General features: G+C 38.8%; 1 protein-coding gene across 15 annotated transcripts in view; it reads right to left on the minus strand.

The window, feature by feature from the left end:
- Window positions 1-19,231, minus strand: part of Zfp385d (zinc finger protein 385D) — a 383,190-nt gene that overhangs the window by 44,127 nt on the left and 319,832 nt on the right.

Here is a 19,231-nt window from a genome sequence, read left to right on the forward strand (position 1 = left end):
CATTAAAAAAATCCAACAGCAACAACAAATACTGTTGAGCTGTATGAGTGTCTCTGCAAGAGCACATGTGAACAAGACATGTATGATTAAAGGCACCAAGCACATCATGTGCATTTTTTGTCATGAGAGATAGGTCTTGAAATAATTGTTATCATCAAGGATGTATGAAGACACATTCAGATCTCTTATGCAGAGCTGGATGGAACTTCAATTCAGCAGTAAAATCAAACTTTTTTCTAATGGTAATGGAATGCCTTCTCCCTAATTAGAGTGTGTTTCTAAGAGAATTCATTTTCTGTTTTCCCTTTTACAGGCTTCCTTAAATCCAGTTGTTTCATTCTCTCTGAAAGAAAACTAAACAAATGTAAGTCAATCATTCATCTGGTTAAATTAATTAGTATGGATCTGGCCGTCGGTCACAGAACTAATTAGCACCAAGATAAATGTGTGCATTTTGTCAGATTGTGTGTTATTTCTACTAATTTTAAAAGGAAATAGAAAAGGAAAAAGATGACAAAAAATTAGTGAGTTCCAAAGGTAGTTTAAACAACTGAATGATGTTTTTGTTAGGATTTTTAATACTGTGAAGAGACATCATGACCCCAACAACTCTCATAAAGAAACATTGAACTGGGGATGGCTTCAAATTTTAAGTTTTAGTTCATTATTTTTGTGATGGGAAGCAGGGAAGCACAGGTAAACACAGTGGTGCAGAGAGAGCTAAGAGTTCTACATTTGGATCAACAGAAAGAGTGAGACTGGACCAGCATCTGAAACTTCAAAATCCACCCCAGTGACACACTTTCTCCAACAAGGCATCCCTCCTAATAGTGCCAGTCTCTGTAAGACTATGTGAGCCATTTTCATTCAAAACACTTCAGATGCCATTCGATTAGAAAGCTACCCTTTCTGTTCAGGAAATTTTCCCCTGTGCTTATGTGTTCATGGCTCTTCCCCACTTGCCCTTTGATTAGTTTCAGCATATCTGGTTTTATGTGGAGGTCCTGGATCCACTTAGACTTGAGCTTTGTACAAGAAGATAAGAAAAGGTCAATGTGCATTCTTCTACATGCTGACCTCCAGTTGAACCAGCACCATTTGTTGAAAATGCTGTTTTCCTCTCACTGGATGGTTTTAGCTCCTTTGTCAAAGATCAAGTGACCATAAATGTGTGGGTTCATTTCTGGGTCTTTAATTCTATTCCATTGATCTACCTGCCTGTCTCTGTACTGATACTATGCAAGTTTTATAACAATTGCTCTGTAATACAGCTTATAAAGCTCAAGAAGAAGGAAGACCAAAATGTGGATGCATCAGTCCTTCTTAGAAGGGGCAATAAAATACTGATAGGAGGAAATACAGGGAAAAACAGTAGAGCAGAGACCGAAGGAAAGGTCATCAAGAGAACGTCCCACCTGGGGATTCATGCCATATGCAGCCAACAAACCCAGTCATTATTGTTGATACCAAGAAGTGCTTGCTGACAGGAGCCTGATATGGATGGTCTCCTGAGAGTCTCTACCAGATCATTACTGATACAGATTAAGATGCTTGCAGACTTATCACTGGGAACCCTGTGGAGGAGTTAGAGAAAGAACTGAAGGAGCTGAAGGGATTTGTAACCCCATAGGAAGAACAACAAAATCAATGAACCAGACCTCTTCCCTAGAGCTCCCAGGGACTAAATCACCAACCAAAGAATACACATGGAGGAACCCATGTGCCAGCAGCATATGTAGCATAGGATGGCATTGTCTGGCATCAACAGCAGGAGCAGCTCTTTGTCCTCTGAAGGTTTGTTAGAAAGAACAATTTGCAAATTCATTTGGAATAACAAAACAAACAAACAACCAAAAACCAAAAACAAACAAACAAAAAACCCAAAAAACAGGATAGTGAAAACTATCCTCAATAATAAAATAACTTCTTGGGGAATCAAAATCCCTGACCTCAAACAGTATTACAGAGCAATAGTGATAAGAATTGTATGGTATGGGTACAGAGACAGGAAGGCAGATCAGTGGAATAGAATTGAAAACCTAGAAATGAACCCACACCTATGGTCATGTGATATTTTAAAAAGGAGCTAAAGCCATCTAGTGGAAAAAAGATAGCATTTTCAACAAATGGTGCTAGTTCAATTGGTTGTCAGCATGTAGAAAAATGCAAATTGACCCATTATTGTCACCCTGTACAAAGCTTAAGTCCAAATGGATCAAGGACCGCTACGTAAAACTAGATAAACTCAAAGTAATAGAAGAAAAAATGGGTAAAAGCCTCAAACACATGGGCATTGGGGAAAATTTCCTGATCAAAACACCAATGGCTTATGCTCTATGATCAAGAAGCAACAAATGGGACCTCATAAAACTTCAAAGGACACTGTCATTTGGACAAAATGACAACCAAAGGATGCCAAAAGATCTTTATCAATCCTACATCCTATAAAGGGCTAAAATCCAAACTATACAAAGAACTCAAGAGTTTAGACTCCAGAGGGCCAAATAACCTTATTAAAAATGGGGTACAGAGCTAAACAAAATATTCTCAGTTGAGGAATATGGAATGGGTAAGAAGTACCTAAAGAAATGGTTAACATCCTTAGTCATCAGGGAAATGAAAATCAAAACAACCCTGAGATCCCACTTCACATCAGTTAGAATGGCTAAGACGAAAAACTCAGGAGCAAACAGATGCTGGCGAGGATATGGAGAAGGAGGAACACTCCTCCATTGTTGGTGGGGTTGCAAACGGGTGCAAACCGCCTGGAAATCATTGTGGAGGTTACTCAGAAAATTGGACATTGCACTACCTGAGGACCCAGCTATACTTTTCCTGGGCATATACCCAAATGATGCTCTAACATATGACAAGGACATCTGTTCTACTATGTTCATAGCAGCCTTATTTACAATAGTCAGAAGCTTTAAAGAACTCAGATGCCATTCAACACAGGAATGGATACAGAAACTGTGGTACATCTACACAATAGAGTACTACTCAGCTATTAAAAACAATAACTTCTTGAAGTTCATATGCAAATGGATGGAACTAGAAAATATCATCCTGAGTGAGGTAACCCAATCACAAACAAAACAAAACAAAACAAAACAAAAGAACCAAACCAAACCAACCAACCAAACAAACAAACAAACAACCAAACAAACAAACAAAAAAATCCCCACATGGTATGCACTCTCGGGTAAGTGGATATTAGCCCAAAACCTTGAATTACCTAAGATATAATCTACAGACCACAGGAAGCTCAATAAGAAGAATGACCAAAGTGTGGTTGTTTCAGTTCTTCTTAAAAGGGGGGACAAAATATTCCTAGGATGATTATGTAGACAAAGTTTGGAGCAGGGATGGAAAGAATGGCCGTTCAGAGCCTGCCTCACATGGGAATACTATATATATATATATATATATATATATATATATATATATATATGTATGTATGTATGTATATATATATCTCCACCAAAACTAGATAATATTGATGAAGCCAAGAAGTGCATGCTGACAGGAGCCTGATATAGCTGTCTCCTAGGAGGCTCAGCAAGACCGTAACAAATACAATGGTGAATACTAGCAGGAATCCATTGAACTGAGAATGGCTCCCAATTGGAGGAATTAGAGAAAGGATTGAAGGAGCTGAAGGGGCTTATAATCCAATAAGAACAACAATAACTACAAACCAGATCTCCTAGGGACTAAAACACTACCCAGAGACTAGACATGGGCAGACCCATGGCTCCAGTTGCATATGTAGCAGAGGATGGCCTTCTTGGGTACCAATGGGAAGAGAAGCCCTTGGTTCTGCTAAGGCTGAACCCCCAGTGCACAAGAATGTTGGGGGAGAAGCAGGAGGACTAGTTGTGGATGGGGAACACTCTTATAAAAGAAGGGGAGGGGAATGAGATAAGGGGCTTATGGGCAGGAAACCAGGAAAGGGAATAACATTTGAAATGTAAATAAAAATACCTAATAAAAAAAGAAAAAGCAATAAGGGAAAAAGGTCAAATAGCCTATAAATTAAGACTTATAAGAATTATTCCAAATTTCTCAACAGAAACTATCAAAACTAGAAGATCCAGGGCAGATGTCACACAGATCCTAAGGGAACACAAGTGCCAGCCCAGGCTACTATAGCCAGCAAAATTCTCAATTAGCATAGATAGAGAGACCAAGATATTCCATGACAAAACCAAAAGTACACAATATAATTCCACAAATCCAGCCCTACTGGTTAATAGATGGATATCTACCATAAGGAGGGAAACAACAACGTAGAAAAGCAAGAAAGTAATCTTCTTTCAATTAACCAAAAAGAAGATAGCCACACAATCATAATTCTACCTCTAACAACAAAAATAATAGGAAACAAAAATCATTAGTCCCTAATACCTTTCAAAATAAATAAACTCAATTCCCCAATCAAAACACATACACTAAAAGACTAAATACATACTAAATACTAAAAGAGGACCCAGCATTTTGGTGCATACAGGAAACATACCACAATGACAATGACAGACACTACCTCAGAGTAAAAGGCTGGAAAACAATTTCGAAGCACATGGATCCATGAAACAAACTGAAGTACCCATTCTAACATCGAATAAAATTGACTTACAACCAAAAGTTATCAAAAAAGATAATGAATGACACTTCATACACATCAAAGGAAAAATAAACCAAGGTGAACTCTCAGTTCCAAATATCTATGTATCTATGCCCCAAATAAAAGGGCACCCACACCCATAAAAGAAACTTTACTAAAACTTAGAGCACATATTACACCTCACACAATAATAGTGAGTAACTTCAAAACCCCACTCTCATCAATGGACAGATCATGGAAACTGAAACTAAACAGAGACAAGGAGAAACTAAGAGAAGTTATGAACCAAATCAATTTAACAGATATCTAGAGAACATTTTATCCTAAAGCAAAAGAAAATACCTTCTTCTCAGCATCTCATGGTACCTTCTTCAAAATTGGCCACTTAATCGGTCAGAAAACAGGCCTGAACAAATTCAAGAAGATTGAAATAGTTGCATGCGTCCTATCAGATCACCACAGATTAAGGCTGTTCTTAAATAACAAAAACAATGGAAAGCCCAAATACACATGGAAGCTGAACAACACTCTACTCTGTGATAACTTGCTCAAAGAAGAAATAAAGAAAGAAATTAAAGACTTTTTAGAATTGAATGAAATGAAGGCACAACACACTCAAACTCATGGTACAAAATGAAAGCGGTGCGAAGAGGAAAACTCATAGCTCTGACTGCCTGCAAAAAGAAACTGAAGAGAGTGTACTAGCAGCTTGACAGCACACTTCAAAGCTCTAGAGAAAAAAAAAACAACCAAACCTACCCAAGAGGAGTAGACATCAGGAAATAATCAAACTCAGGGCTGAAATCAACCAAGTAGAAACAAAAAGAACTATACAAAAAAATCAACAAAACCAGGAACTTTTATTTTGAGAAAATCAACAAGATAGAGAAACCCTTATACAGACTAACTGGAGGGGAGAGAGAGAGAGAGAGAGAGAGAGAGAGAGAGAGAGAGAGAGAGAGAGAGAGAGAGAGAGAGAGAGAGAGAGAAAGAGTTTCCAAATTAACAAAATCTGAAATGAAAAAGGAGACATAACAACAGAAACTGAGTAAATTTAGAAAATCATCAGATCCTACTACAAAGCCTATACTCAACAAATCTGGAAAATCTGGAGGAAATGAACATTTTTCTAGACAGAAGCCAGGTACCAAAGTTAGGTCAGGGTCAGATAAACAATATAAACAGTCTGATAACCACGAAAGAAATAGAAGCTGTCATTAAGTCTCTCAACCGAACAAATCCCAGGATCAGATGGGTTCAGTGCTGAATTCTATCAGACCTTCAAAGACCTAATACCAATACTCTTCAAAATACTCCACAAAACAGAAACAGAAGGAAAGACTAGCAAATTTGTTCTTTGAAGCCACAATTACGGTTATATCTAAACTACAAAATTCCAAAAAAACAAAAAAACAAAAAACAGGAACAAAAAAGAGGAACACTCCTCTATTGTTGGTGGGATTGCAGACTGGTACAACCATTCTGGAAATCAGTCTGGAGGTTCCTCAGAAAATTGGACATTGCACTACCTGAGGACCCAGATATACCACTCCTGGACATCTACCCAAATGATGCTCTGGCTTACAAAACAGACACATGCTCCACTGTGTTCATAGCGGCCTTAATTATAATAGCCAGAAGCTGGAAAGAATGCAGATGCCCTTCATCAGAGGAATGGATGTAGAAAATGTGACCTTTCCCACAACTCCCTGCTCCTAAATCCCATGGGGGAGAGAGCTGAACACCCAGAAGTGTGGACAATCCTGAGACTGCAGGACAGATTGCCACTTCTGCCCACCTTTGCACATATCCCTGGCCCAAGAGGAAACTGCATAGTGCTTCTGGACTCAGGAATACAGGAGAAGTCAGCGTCTGGAACCTGCAGTCCAGGTCTGTGCCCCGAACTGAACAGAACTGCTCAAACAGCTCCCTTCACCCAAATCCCACTGTGGGGTAGCTGGACCCTCAGAAGTGCAGACACTCCTGAGAAATCAGAGGAGACAACTACTTTCTGCCCACATTCCCGACCTCAGAAGAATGCCAGTGTAGACACTCCTGGAGTTCTCCACATGTTTTATATACTTATTTTGTTCTAAACATGTAACTGCAATTATTTTTGAAATCATACATTTTTCTGCAAGATTACAAGTCTCTAAATGGAAATATGTGACATATTTGTTCTTAAATAAATTAACTATTATTTGGTCATTGGGATTAACAATTGGATCCAGTGTTGCATGTAACTCTGTTGCATATGAAAGGAAGGCAAGAGGGAAACAGAAGGACAATGTGTAAGTAAGTTCAAATGTTAACAGACTTGAATTAATTAGATAATTCTGTATTTAATGACAAAGACAGAAATTCTGGCTTAAGCAGAAAATCATGAAGTAGGACATGTTCTATTCTCCATGAATTCTCAATTACTATGGAGAATACTCTTTCAATAAATATGGGCTATAAACACAAGCCAGTTTCCCCATTTGGTGTTCACATTATGGAAGAGCAGGTATTGTATTACTTAATGAAAAACGGTCTGATTGGTCTCTCTGGTAAAGTGGAATGTTTCCTGAATGTTGTCATCTTTTAAAGATCTTCAGGTAAGGTATAAATTGTTCACTTTAATTTGTGAAGAATTTAATACTAGAATATCAAATGAGTGTGCAACTCTGCTCTCTCAGCCTGGACATATGAAGTTATATTCAAGTCTCTAGCTGAATTCCCACAATCCGCACAGTTTTGCCTCACAACCTGAAGGGTAATAAGCATCCGCCCACATCCTGTTCTAAGTTGCTAGCCAGAGTTTTTGAACTAAACCTCCCACCCCCATTAGTGATTAGCTTGCTGTTTTGTGAGGAGTTTCTGTTGAAACTGTTTCCACAAGAATTCCCCAGACACTGCAGGAGGACCTCAGCTTTGTGCTCTGGTTATTTTGCAGTAAAACAACCTTGTTTCCCAGTATTAGAGAATAAGAAATTCAATTCTTGCTTTAGTCTATGTCCTGACTTGCAGAAGAAATAGTGCAAATTTGGACAAGACTGCTTTTGATCCTCATGTCTGTCTGAATTTCATATTCTTTCACCTGAGGTTCTATGGGTTTAGCTTAATGAAATAGCTTATGCCAAGAGATACTGAGTAGATACTGAGTTTTATCATTCTACTTTGTGCCTAGCAAGTTAAAATTGGTATACTCTTTAATGGTATGGTATTTAAGCTGTGTCCATCAATATTTATTTTTATTAAAATTGCCCTTTATGCAGCAAAGAACTATACTTTTCTATTATATATCATCATGAGACTATACTAAATGAGCCTTTTAATAAACACAAGTCTAGGGCTGGAGAGATGGCTCAGCGGTTAAGAGCACCCGACTACTCTTCCAGAGCTCCTGAGTTCAATTCCCAGCAACCACATGGTGGCTCACAACCATCTGTAATGGATCTGATGCCCTCTTCTGGTGTGTCTGAAGACAGTTATAGTGTACTCACATATAAATTAATAAATAAATAAATAAATCTTAAAAAAAAACACAAGTCTATACATAATCTTTGCAATGTATATAAAAAGAAAATTACATTTGTTATCACTTGCTTTTTAGAAAGGAGTGATGAAAGTTGTTCATTGAAGCGGCTATAATCTCTAAGATTGATGGCTGTGTAATATGATTTAGAATCATTATGTAGGACTTTCTAAAGGAAGGAGCTATTAATTAGAGCAATTGGATTCATAAGCTAATTCCTGGAGGTCTCAAGCCTCATCTTTCTCTGTCATGACAAAAAAAATTAAATTGATTTGCTTTAATTATTTCTCAGCTTTCATATCATAGAATTTGCAAAACACTTTTATATTCATTCATTCCTAAAAATTTTTTTTGTGAAATCAAAGAGCAGTTTTTCTTCCTTTAAAGTATTTAGAGATGATGCCTACAAAGAATCTACACTCCTAGATTCTGGCACCTTTGATATTGGAAGGCATGCTACAGGCTACAAAAAGAGAACGATAAAACACCAAGCCAGACAGAAAAACTTTTTATGTCCAATGGTGTATTGCCTAAAAGATGTTTGGACAATGATGGCACAAACCTTGTAGGCGTAACTAACTAAAACTTAAGGCCCATACTACAAGACAGAATTGATACCCACATGATTTTGGCAAACAAGAACGAGAGACTAGATACCTCAAGGATCTGGATTAAAAACAGACTATACTGTCTAAACAAAAGAAAATCAAAAGTAGGAAAGAAAACAATGCAGTTATCAAATGAATCTTAATAATAGTCTGTCATTCTCATAGATCAGGGCCTTGTATAGCCATCATCAGAGAAGCTTTCTTTCATAGCAGATGGAAACAATACAGAGACAGCCTTGTAGGAAATAGCAGGGTGGAAAGACCCTTCATTCCTATTTATGTAGATTTCTCCTTGACACTTTTAAAATATGTGAATAATAAATTAAAATTCCTTTTTAAATTAAGTTTTAACTTTGAAGCAAACTGTTTAAGAGAGCAATTTTGGTAGAACTGCAAAGTATTCATGTTGGGCCAAATGTTAAATAGTAACTTAATTGCTTTCAAATTTGCACAGTAACTCTAGCCAGCTGAAATCACACACCATTTATTTGTAGCTAGATATTGGAATGCTTGTGGAAAGAAGGCAGATACTCTCTGAAGAGTTCAGTCATCTGACAACTTCCAATATTCAGGAAAGTTGTTCGATGGGTGAACCAGGACATACACTAATCAGTATTCATGTAGATATTACCCTTAAATTTTGTATATATCTGGAGTTGGACTTTTTTAATTCTTTAAATAATAGCCAAAAGTAGGTACATAAGAAAACTCATAAATTAGTGTGAGATATAGGCAGAGCGTAATACAATTGTCCATGTGACTTAATCCTATAGGCTTCTCATAACAATTTCATGACTAATATTGACAGTATATCATATTATGGCTGTGATTAATAGAGAAAGCACACAGTCTACTTCAATGGATTAGAACCCCCAGAGATCTGTATGAGTTGGTGGCTTGAGGTTCATTCAGTCTTAAATATTACCTTATCTAATTCCTTTTAAATTTCTTTTTCATAGTTTTTCTCCACAAAGACATGGTACAGAGAATTCTCTGGTGTTTAGAATTCCCCCCCAGATATTGTTTTGTGAGACTGTATGTAAATCAAGAGAGAGAATTCCAATTTTTAAAATGAAAAGACGAGTAGATAAGGAGATTTCTCAATAAAGTAGATAGGTAGACAGGGAAATCTCTATATGATATTTTAAAGGGAAAATGCAGATCAAAGTGTGCTCAGCATAGTGTCAGATAGAAGGGTGGCATTGAAGAGGGCAGGATAAAAGCATGCTGCACATCACAGAAGGAAATTAAACTGCATTTAAAATCTCACTTTACTGAAAATCTAAAGAGGCCTTATTAACAAAAACAACTTTAAAAATACTGTACACAATTTTGCCCCAAAGAGATTTGACACATTAAAAATATAAATGTGATAAAATATTGCAATATTACATACACTATTATTAGATGAATTTATTAGAATAGTAAATACATAAAACCTTAAAACTAAGAGGAAGATATGGGGCAACAACACAAAACTTTCAACAATGTTTAAAAAATTTTTAATCATGGTCAAACTGTCATCAAAATAACTGTCTGGCTTCCTTTGTGTGGCTGTGATATAACTATGTGAGCAAAAGGATGAAAGGATTTATTAGGCTTATAGCTCTAAGATCAACAATCAACAAATGAGACCTCATAAAATTGCAAAGCATATGTAAGGCAAAGGACACTGTCAAGAGGACAAAGCATCAACCAACAGATTGGGAAAAGATCTTTACCAATCCTATATCTGATTGAGGGTTCATAACCAATACATACAAAGAACTCAAGAACAAAATACTCCAGAGAACCAAAAACCCTTTTAAAAAATGGGGCACAGAGCTAAATAAACAATTCTCAACTGAGGAATTTCAAATGGCCAAGAAACACCTAAAGAAATGTTCAACATCCTTAGTCATCAGGGAAATGCAAATAAAAATGGCCCTGCGATTCTACCTCACACCGTCAGAATGGCTAAAATCAAAATCTCAGATCACGGCAGATGCTGGAGAGGATGTGGAGAAAGAGGAACACTCCTCCATTGTTGGTGGGATTGCAAACCAGTACAACCACTCTGGAAATCAATCTGGAGGTTCCTCAGAAAATTGGGCCCAGCTATACCTGGGCATATACCCAAACGATGCTCCAACATATAACATGGACACATGCTCTACTATGTTCATAGCAACCTTATTTATAATAGCCAGAAGTTCAATGAACTCAGATTTAACAGAAGAATGGATACAAAAAATGCGGTACATTCATACAATGAAGTACTACTCAGCCATTAAAAACAAGGAGTATAAGAAATGCTTAGGCCAAATACAGAGGCAAATGCCAGCAGCAAACCACTGAACTGAGAACGGGACCCCCGTTGAAGGAATCAGAGAAAGAACTGGAAGAGCTTGAAGGGGCTCGAGACCCCATATGAACAACAATGCCAAGCAACCAGAGCTTCCAGGGACTAAGCCACTACCTAAAGACTACACATGGACTGACCCTGGACTCTGACCTCATAGGTAGCAATGAATATCCTAGTAAGAGCACCAGTGGAAGGGGAAGCCCTGGGTCCTGCTAAGACTGAACCCCCAGTGAACTAGACTTTGGGGGGGGGAGGGCGGCATTGGGGGGAGGGTTGGGAGGGGAACACCCATAAGGAAGGGGAGTGGGGAGGGGGATGTTTGCCCGGAAACCGGGAAAGGGAATAACACTTGAAATGTAAATAAGAAACACTCAAGTTAAGAAAAAAGAAAAAGAAAGAAATGCTTAGGCAAATGGATGAAACTAGAAAATATCATCCCGAGTGATGTAACCGAGTACAAAAGTACACACACGGTGTGCACTCACTGATTAGTGGAAATTAGCCCAAATGCTGCGATTACCCAAGATACAATCCACAGACCATATGAAGCTCAAGAAGAAGACCAAAATGTGGCTGCTACAGTCCGTCTTAGAAGTGGGAACAAAATACTCATGGCAGGAAATACAGGGACAAAGAGTGGAGCAGGTACAGAAGAAAAGGTCACCCAGAAGCAGCTACACCTGGGTATCCTTCCCACTTGCAGCCACCAACCAAACTCAGTTACTATTACTGATGCCAAGAAGTGCTTGCCAACAGGAAACTATTATAGCTGTTTCCTGAGAGGCTGTGCCAGAGCCTGACAAATACAGAAGTGGATGCTTACATCCAACCATTGGACTGAGCACAGGGACCCCAGTGGAGGAGTTAGAGAAAGGACTTAAAGAGCTGAAGGGTTTTGCAACCTCATAGAAAGAACAATAATATCAACCAACCAAATCCCCACCCTCAAGAGCTCCCAGTTCCTAAACTACCTAGCAAAGAATACACATGGAGGGACCATGGCTCCAGCCGCATATGTAGCAGAGGATGGCATTGTCTGACATCAATAAGGGGAGAGGCCCTTGGTCCTGTGAAGGCTTGATTCTCCGGTGCAGGAGAATGCCAGGGCAGTGAGATGGGAGTGAATGGGTGGGAGGGGGAGCACCCTCATATAAGCAGGGGAGAGTGGATAGGATAGGAGGGTTCCAGAAGGGAAACCAGGAAAGTGTATAACATTTGAAATGTAAATACCGTAAAATATCCAATAAAAATGGATTTCAATAAAGTAAAAATAAATGTCTTGCCTAAAAGTACAGCACAATTCAGTGGCAGAAGCCATGTCTCAAATGTCTATGTAGCTTTTGGCTACATGTTCTGTCAGCAGGATTTTCCCAGTCCTGAAAACCCTGGTGTCAGGTGATTTTTCAGGGTAGTCTCTGTTGAGGATAGAACCAGGGTTAATAAGATCACATGAGCAAATGCTGCTAACACCAACCATCAAAGAAGAGAACTAAACTAGTGCTGGAGAGAAAGTGAAGTTAGTGCTTGCCTGCCTTACTTCATCCTGATTCTCAGAGTAGAGTGAATGCCACATGCTAAAAAAAAATGGCAAAATCACTTTATTTTAGTTGATGAAGTTGTTTTCAAACTATGGCATCTACAGGTACAAATGGTGTTTTAGAGAGGTCAGGTTTCCTTGTCTGATAGCTTATTTGTACAAAACAGTTTTGTTTTGGTATCGAGATGCCGAATGTGTATGATAAAATTTCTTATTAGCAAACAAACATAGCCGGGAAAAAATGATCTCTGTCCCAAGGAAGTTGAAAAATTAACTCAGGGAGTAGCTTCTGTGTTCTTTCACAGTGTGGGCTAGAGAGTGCGTCTACCCCAGCTGTCCACATGGTCCTGTCAGACTGCTCTCTGCACACTGATTTCTCTGTGGCTCAAGATGCAAGTGTTCTTGTCCTCTTTAAAAAATCCCTTTACTCACGGTGAGTTAACACCTCACATGTGGATACTCTGAAAACAGCTGGTATTTTCTTCAACAATAACAATAGCTGTAGGTTGAACATAATAAATACATCAGGCGAACGAGCACATTAAGTCTTATATTCTGCTGGAGTTTTAGCTCAGTATTTGTCAGAAAAGTCAATCCATGTTTCCTCAAGTTCCATCTACCCCTGCTTGCTTCTCAAGCCGATGTAAGTTCCAGTATTTAAGAACGATTTTAAATATCCTTTATTCTAGTGTATCATGCAGTTGGGCCTGGGCACAGTCACATGAAGTTCAAGAAAAAATTACTCCAATGGATTTTCAGATATTCAAACAACTACACAAAGGAGACTTAAAGAGAGGGTGGGAAAGTCAGAAATTGTTTTGTGGTGGAAAAGTTTAACACTGAAGATACAGAGCAAAGTCATTAATTTCAGAGTGTGGCGTGAAGCAGATGCATTAAGGAGGGATTGGTGGACGGAAGGGCTGAGGATTTAGTTACTAATGGAATGTGCAAAAAGAAGTTGGTTCAAATGGAAGCTAAGTGCAAGGCACTAGCACTCTTCTCAGAGTAGGTATTACGCACTTAAAACACTTGAATATTTTCCCTTTGAAAGTACAGCATTGTTGCATAATTATGATCCAAACACACTGGGCCCTTCTCTCTCTCTCTCTCTCTCTCTCTCTCTCTCTCTCTCTCTCTCTCTCTCTGTCTCTCTGTTTCTCCCCCCCCCCATTTGCTTAGTATAAGGCTTCTCAGATTTGCTCTTCTGCAAGGATACACTGAGTCAATTAAAGAATTAAGTTCATTTTATGAATAGTCTCCATAGTAAACCCAAACTTGATCTTTCGTATTTATCTAGGTTCCCCTGGAGTGTAGGAAGGTGCTTGGTTGTAAACCTCTCATCCTGTAGTCACTGTTCTCAACCGTGGAGGTTTGACTCTTTAAAGGGATAATGACGGAGGAAACACAGTGCAAACTTAGAAACAAGCATTTCTAAATCTTTAAAATGCTCTTTCATAGAATTAGTATCAAAGAAATAATGAAAATAAATTTAATAAAATTGATTAATAAAAATCAATAAAATAAAAATAAATACATAAAGGAAAGGCTAAACTAAATTATGTGTGATGTATAAAGTTACCTATCTTTTAAACATTTTGACTTCTTTGCAAAATTTGTTTTGCTATCATTGCTTATAATCTACTCTTTATTTTCATGTCTCCATTCAGTTCTTACATTAGCCAGGGTAATTGTCTTCTGTCAGTCATGAGTACCCAATAAGATTGACTCTGAAGACTGGAAAGCTTGAAGGGGCTCGAGACCCCATATGAACAACAATGCTAAGCAACCAGAGCTTCCAGGGACTAAGCCACTACCTAAAGACTATACATGGACTGACCCTGGACTCTGACCTCATAGGTAGCAATGAATATCCTAGTAAGAGCACCAGTGGAAGGGGAAGCCCTGGGTCCTGCTAAGACTGAACCCCCAGTGAACGTGATTGTTGGGGGTAGGACGGCAATGGGGGGAAGATGGGGAGGGGAACACCCATAAAAAAGGGGAGGGGGAGGGGTTAGGGGGATGTTGGCCCGTAAACCGGGAAAGGGAATAACAATCAAAATGTAAATAAGAAATACTCAAGTTAATAAAAAATATTTTAAAAAATTAAAAAAAAAGATTGACTCTGAAGGAAAAAAACAAAACAAACCAACCAACAAAACAAACAAACAAACAAACAAAAAAAAAAACAATGGCCAATCCTGCCTGAGGTACACTTGGTCTTGCATGCATGATCACTCACAGCCTTCAGCCACACTTGGGCCCAAATATTCCTTTACCCACATGGTACAGGAAGGGTCAGCAGTTACATTCTAGCACGGGGGGGGGGGAATGGAATTGGAAAATACATTATGGAGACAGTAAAACTACCAATTATATGTTTTACGCATATAGTCCTCATGCACTAACTTTCTCAATTTAAATAGGAAAACAAAAAGGGTTGGAAATGAAATAGTTATGTGCCTAAGACAGCATGCACACACTCCATGTCATATCCTGGGTCATGGCTTGCTAATGTGATTTCCGATTTGACATGTTCTAGAACAAACAAAGATAAATTCGTCAGGGTATGTCCATGAGAGAGTTTCTTGAAATAGTTAGTTTGGGAAAGATGAGGCACTAAAATGTGAGTGGCACCTTTTCATGGGCTGTGGTCCCAGACTGAGTGAAATGAAAAAGGCTTGCTCAGCAAAAGCATTCATCACTCTACTTCATGACTGTAGACCCCACAGAGCCTACATCCTGACTCTCCTGTTGCCATGCACTGGGAGCTGCGTTGACTCCATTCTCCCTTAAATTGCTTCTGTCATGGTGTTTTAATCAGGGTAACTGGAAAAATAACTAAGAAAGCCTCTGCGTCCCCTGAGCACTGGGTTAGAGATCATTTCCTTTTAAAAAGTGGTTATTGCTTTCTTATATTAATTCAAACAGCTTTATTATTTTCATGGATAGAAGCAATAGTCTGCTGGTGTTGCAGAAGAGACACTAATATATAACCCCTGAGCAGTACAGATGTTCTCTCTGAAGAACCCAGAGCAAACCAGCTCATTTATTCTCAAATACCCTGTCAGCGAGGGTGTTTACAGTGGAAAGAGTTTGCTGTTAATTAATCTAGTATAAGAAAACTTCAAATAATCAAAAAATCCGAAAGGATTTGGGAAGCTCTTCACACCCCTCAAGTGAAAAATATAAAAATACTTGATAATAATCAGTTTTTCTTATTCAAAATAGCGTTCAGTAGGGAGGGAAGATTTCCTTAAGACTCCTTAATTTGGATACAATTGAAAAGAGGACTTTGTTTTGAATATTACTGGGCTTTTCTAAATATCTTTGAGCACTAAAGTCTCAAAAATCAAAGCGAATCAGGAAGTGCTGCCTGTGGTATTCTCTTTCGGAGTCAAACATAAAGATTGCTGTTTTTCATTTCATACATGTATGGGTGCAAAAGACAAAAATACCAAGTTTGATAAGAAATTTTGCTTATCTAGCAAAGAAATGTTGTGTTTCCATGAGGACTCGTTAGAATTATTATCCCTTGGAATGCATTCAATACAGCATGAACAGGGTATTTAAACTGTATCGCAGACACTATAATACATTTTGTATCTCATCTTCCAGAAGCTTTGAAGTGAAGGAAACGTTCCTCCTCTCCATGCATCCCTGCAGTCTTCCTCTTCCCTCTTCCCTTTCCTTGGTCTTTTTTCTAGGTTTAATTTGTTTTGTTTATCAGTGTTGGAGGTTGAAAACCCCAAGGCCTGTCCATGCCAGGACCTGAGCTTCATTCTCAGCAAACATTTATTCATGTTTCTATAGTAACTTCATGGCCAAAGGAACAACTTGATAAAGGAGGAACGTTTTATTCCATCTCCACATTCAGTGACTTCAGGAGCAGTGTGAGAAACTTTAGAGTGATATAAATATAAACCAGACTCTCTCGTTATTGTTGAAGAGCTGAGAACTAAGAGTAGAAGGAAAGAAGTGTACCTAGTATGAAGCAGAAGAGGTGGTTCTTGGTCAGGAGTAGTGACGTACAGGAGGTGTGAGATTCCCGAAGATGATGTGAAGAAAGCTTTTTAGCAACCATGATGCTCAGGTGGAAGCCAATGCATCATTCTGTGGGCCTTTCAGGAAAACTACTGCGTCCAACACACCGGATGCTTGTTTGTATATTATTAAACTAAGTTAAAATTTCCCTAAAGCTGGCTTGGAAAAGCAAATTGTAATCTAGCTTTATAAGACCATACTACAGTAAGCGGTTGGATCTTAACCAGTCTTATCAGTCAACCTTTAACCAATAATAGGGTGAAATCACATCATGCCCATGGAAGGGGGGAAGGGTGACCCTGTCATGTCAGCCTAAGACAAACACCAGACATTAGCCAAAGTGAAGCTACAAACCACTTCCGTTTTTGTATCTGTCTGTAACCTGTTCAGAATGCTAGCTGGAATTCTCTATATCTTTCCTGCTTCTGAGAATGGCTGAATTATGAACCGGCTTTTGCCCTAAGTTATTCACAGATTAGCTGCATAGTGGTTAACCAACCCAGCTTAGTTACTTCCAGACTCCTCCCCTTAACCCTCTGCATTTCATTTTAATAATAGAAGCATAGCATTTGAATATATAATGAAATAAAATATAGTTTCTATATTATGCCATCAACATGTAGAAATATCCTGGATCGGGCTCCTGTTCATCAGTCAATACCTAGTAACTGGAGAGTAGCTGGTGCCTGGTACAATTTCAGTTTTAAACTAGAGTATTCTTCTTGTTTTTAGCAATTATTGCAATCTTAATCAGTCCACTCTCTGAAATACTGTCCTTCGCTAAGAAAACTTCAAGACTCATGCCAGTAACATGGCTGAGGAAATTCTCCCAGACCATTCCATCAAAGCATGGTAAAGAATACCATAGGCTGATAGAAGAAGACAGTTTGTGTAACTGGGCCATTGCCCTGTAGGCTTTGAGCAGGTGCCTGGTTGAATAACACGAGACTGAATCACATGCTAAATTTTCACAGAAGAGAAACAGGATAGCCTGGGGGAGGGCAGTTGTCAATAATACTATCAAATTTTACTATATTATCTTCAGGTGGCTTTGAGGAAAGAATCGTCAGACACACTGAAGCTGTCCCTAAAACCATATTCAAGCAATCTTTCTCCCAAATTTCTTCCGTTTTTGCCTCCAAGGCTCAAAATACATTTCAGTTATTTTAAATACTGAAAGAAAAAATGACACAACCAATTTAGACACTTTAAGACAAGAAATGTTTTCTAATCAAAACCTTTTCACAAGACTTTCAGTCCTCATGAGCCAAAATGTTTTTACACTACTTGAAAGTCAGATCTCACTTTCCAAGGAAAAGTCTATCAATGTAACAATCTCCTTACCATGTATTCCTCCTGGCCTGCCGTCATGACAATTTTAAGTATGCCTGTGTTACTTAGCTTGACTCTAACGTGAGAAAGTATAGAGTCACCAGTGATTCCCATCTTACAGCCCAGTTCAGATGGGCCTGTGGCTATGCTTGTAGAAGCCAGATTGATTGCAAAGTTGTGGTGAACAGCCTAGCCTACTTTGGGTCATATCATACTCTGGCAGGTAGTCCTTGGCGGTTTAAGAAATCAGGATGTGGAAAAAGTGGAACACTCCTCCACTGCTGCTGGGACTGAAAACTGGTACAACCACTCTGGAAATCAATCAGGTGGCACCTCAAAAAATTGAAAATTGCTCTACTTGAAGACCCAGCTATATCACTCCTGGGCATATACCCAAAAGTTGCTACAGCATACCACAAGGACACTTGCTCCACTATGTTCATAGTGGCCTCATTTGTTAAAGCCAGAAGCTGGAAAGAAGCCAGATGTCACTCAACTGAAGAATGGAGACAGAAAATGTGGTTCATTTATACAATGGAATATTATTGTTCAACTATTAAAAACGAGGATATCATGAATTTCACCGACAAATGGATGGAACTAGAAAATATCCTGAGTGAGGTAACCCAAACTCAAAAGCATATGGTATGTACTCACTGAGAAGTAGATATTAGCCAAAAAGTACAGAATACCCAGGATACAAACCACAGACTGTAAGAAGTTTAACAAGCGGGAAGGCCCAAGTGAGAATGTTTCAATCCCACTTAGAAAGGGAAAGAAAAACATCATAGGAGACAGAGGCAAGAAGAGACCAGGGTAGGAGAGGAGAGAAGGAAGTTAGGATCAGGAATGGGAGGGGGCAGGAGGAGATAGGAGAGAAACCCAGATGAAAAGGGGATTGAGTGGAAATATGCAGTTTCTGGGTATGGGAGGCAGAGGGACCCTCTACAACATCCCAGAAACCTGGGATGTGAGAGACTCTCAGGACTCAGTGGGGGTTATCTTAGCCAAAATGCCCCAAAGTGGGAAGACAGAAATTGAAGAGTCCAGACAGACAGGGCCCCAAGTGGAGGGACTGAGTTACCAACCAACAATAAAAAATTCTGACCAAAATTCTTAATGTCTGAAAGAAATTGAGGGACAAAAATAGAGAAGAAACTGAAGAAAAGTCTGTCCAGTGACTGGCCCAACTTGGGATTCAGGTCATGGGTGGGCAGGGTGGGGCACA

Source organism: Rattus norvegicus, chromosome 15, assembly GCF_021556685.1.
Source record: "Rattus norvegicus strain SHRSP/BbbUtx chromosome 15, alternate assembly SHRSP_T2T, whole genome shotgun sequence".
Taxonomy (NCBI): Eukaryota; Metazoa; Chordata; class Mammalia; order Rodentia; family Muridae; genus Rattus; species Rattus norvegicus.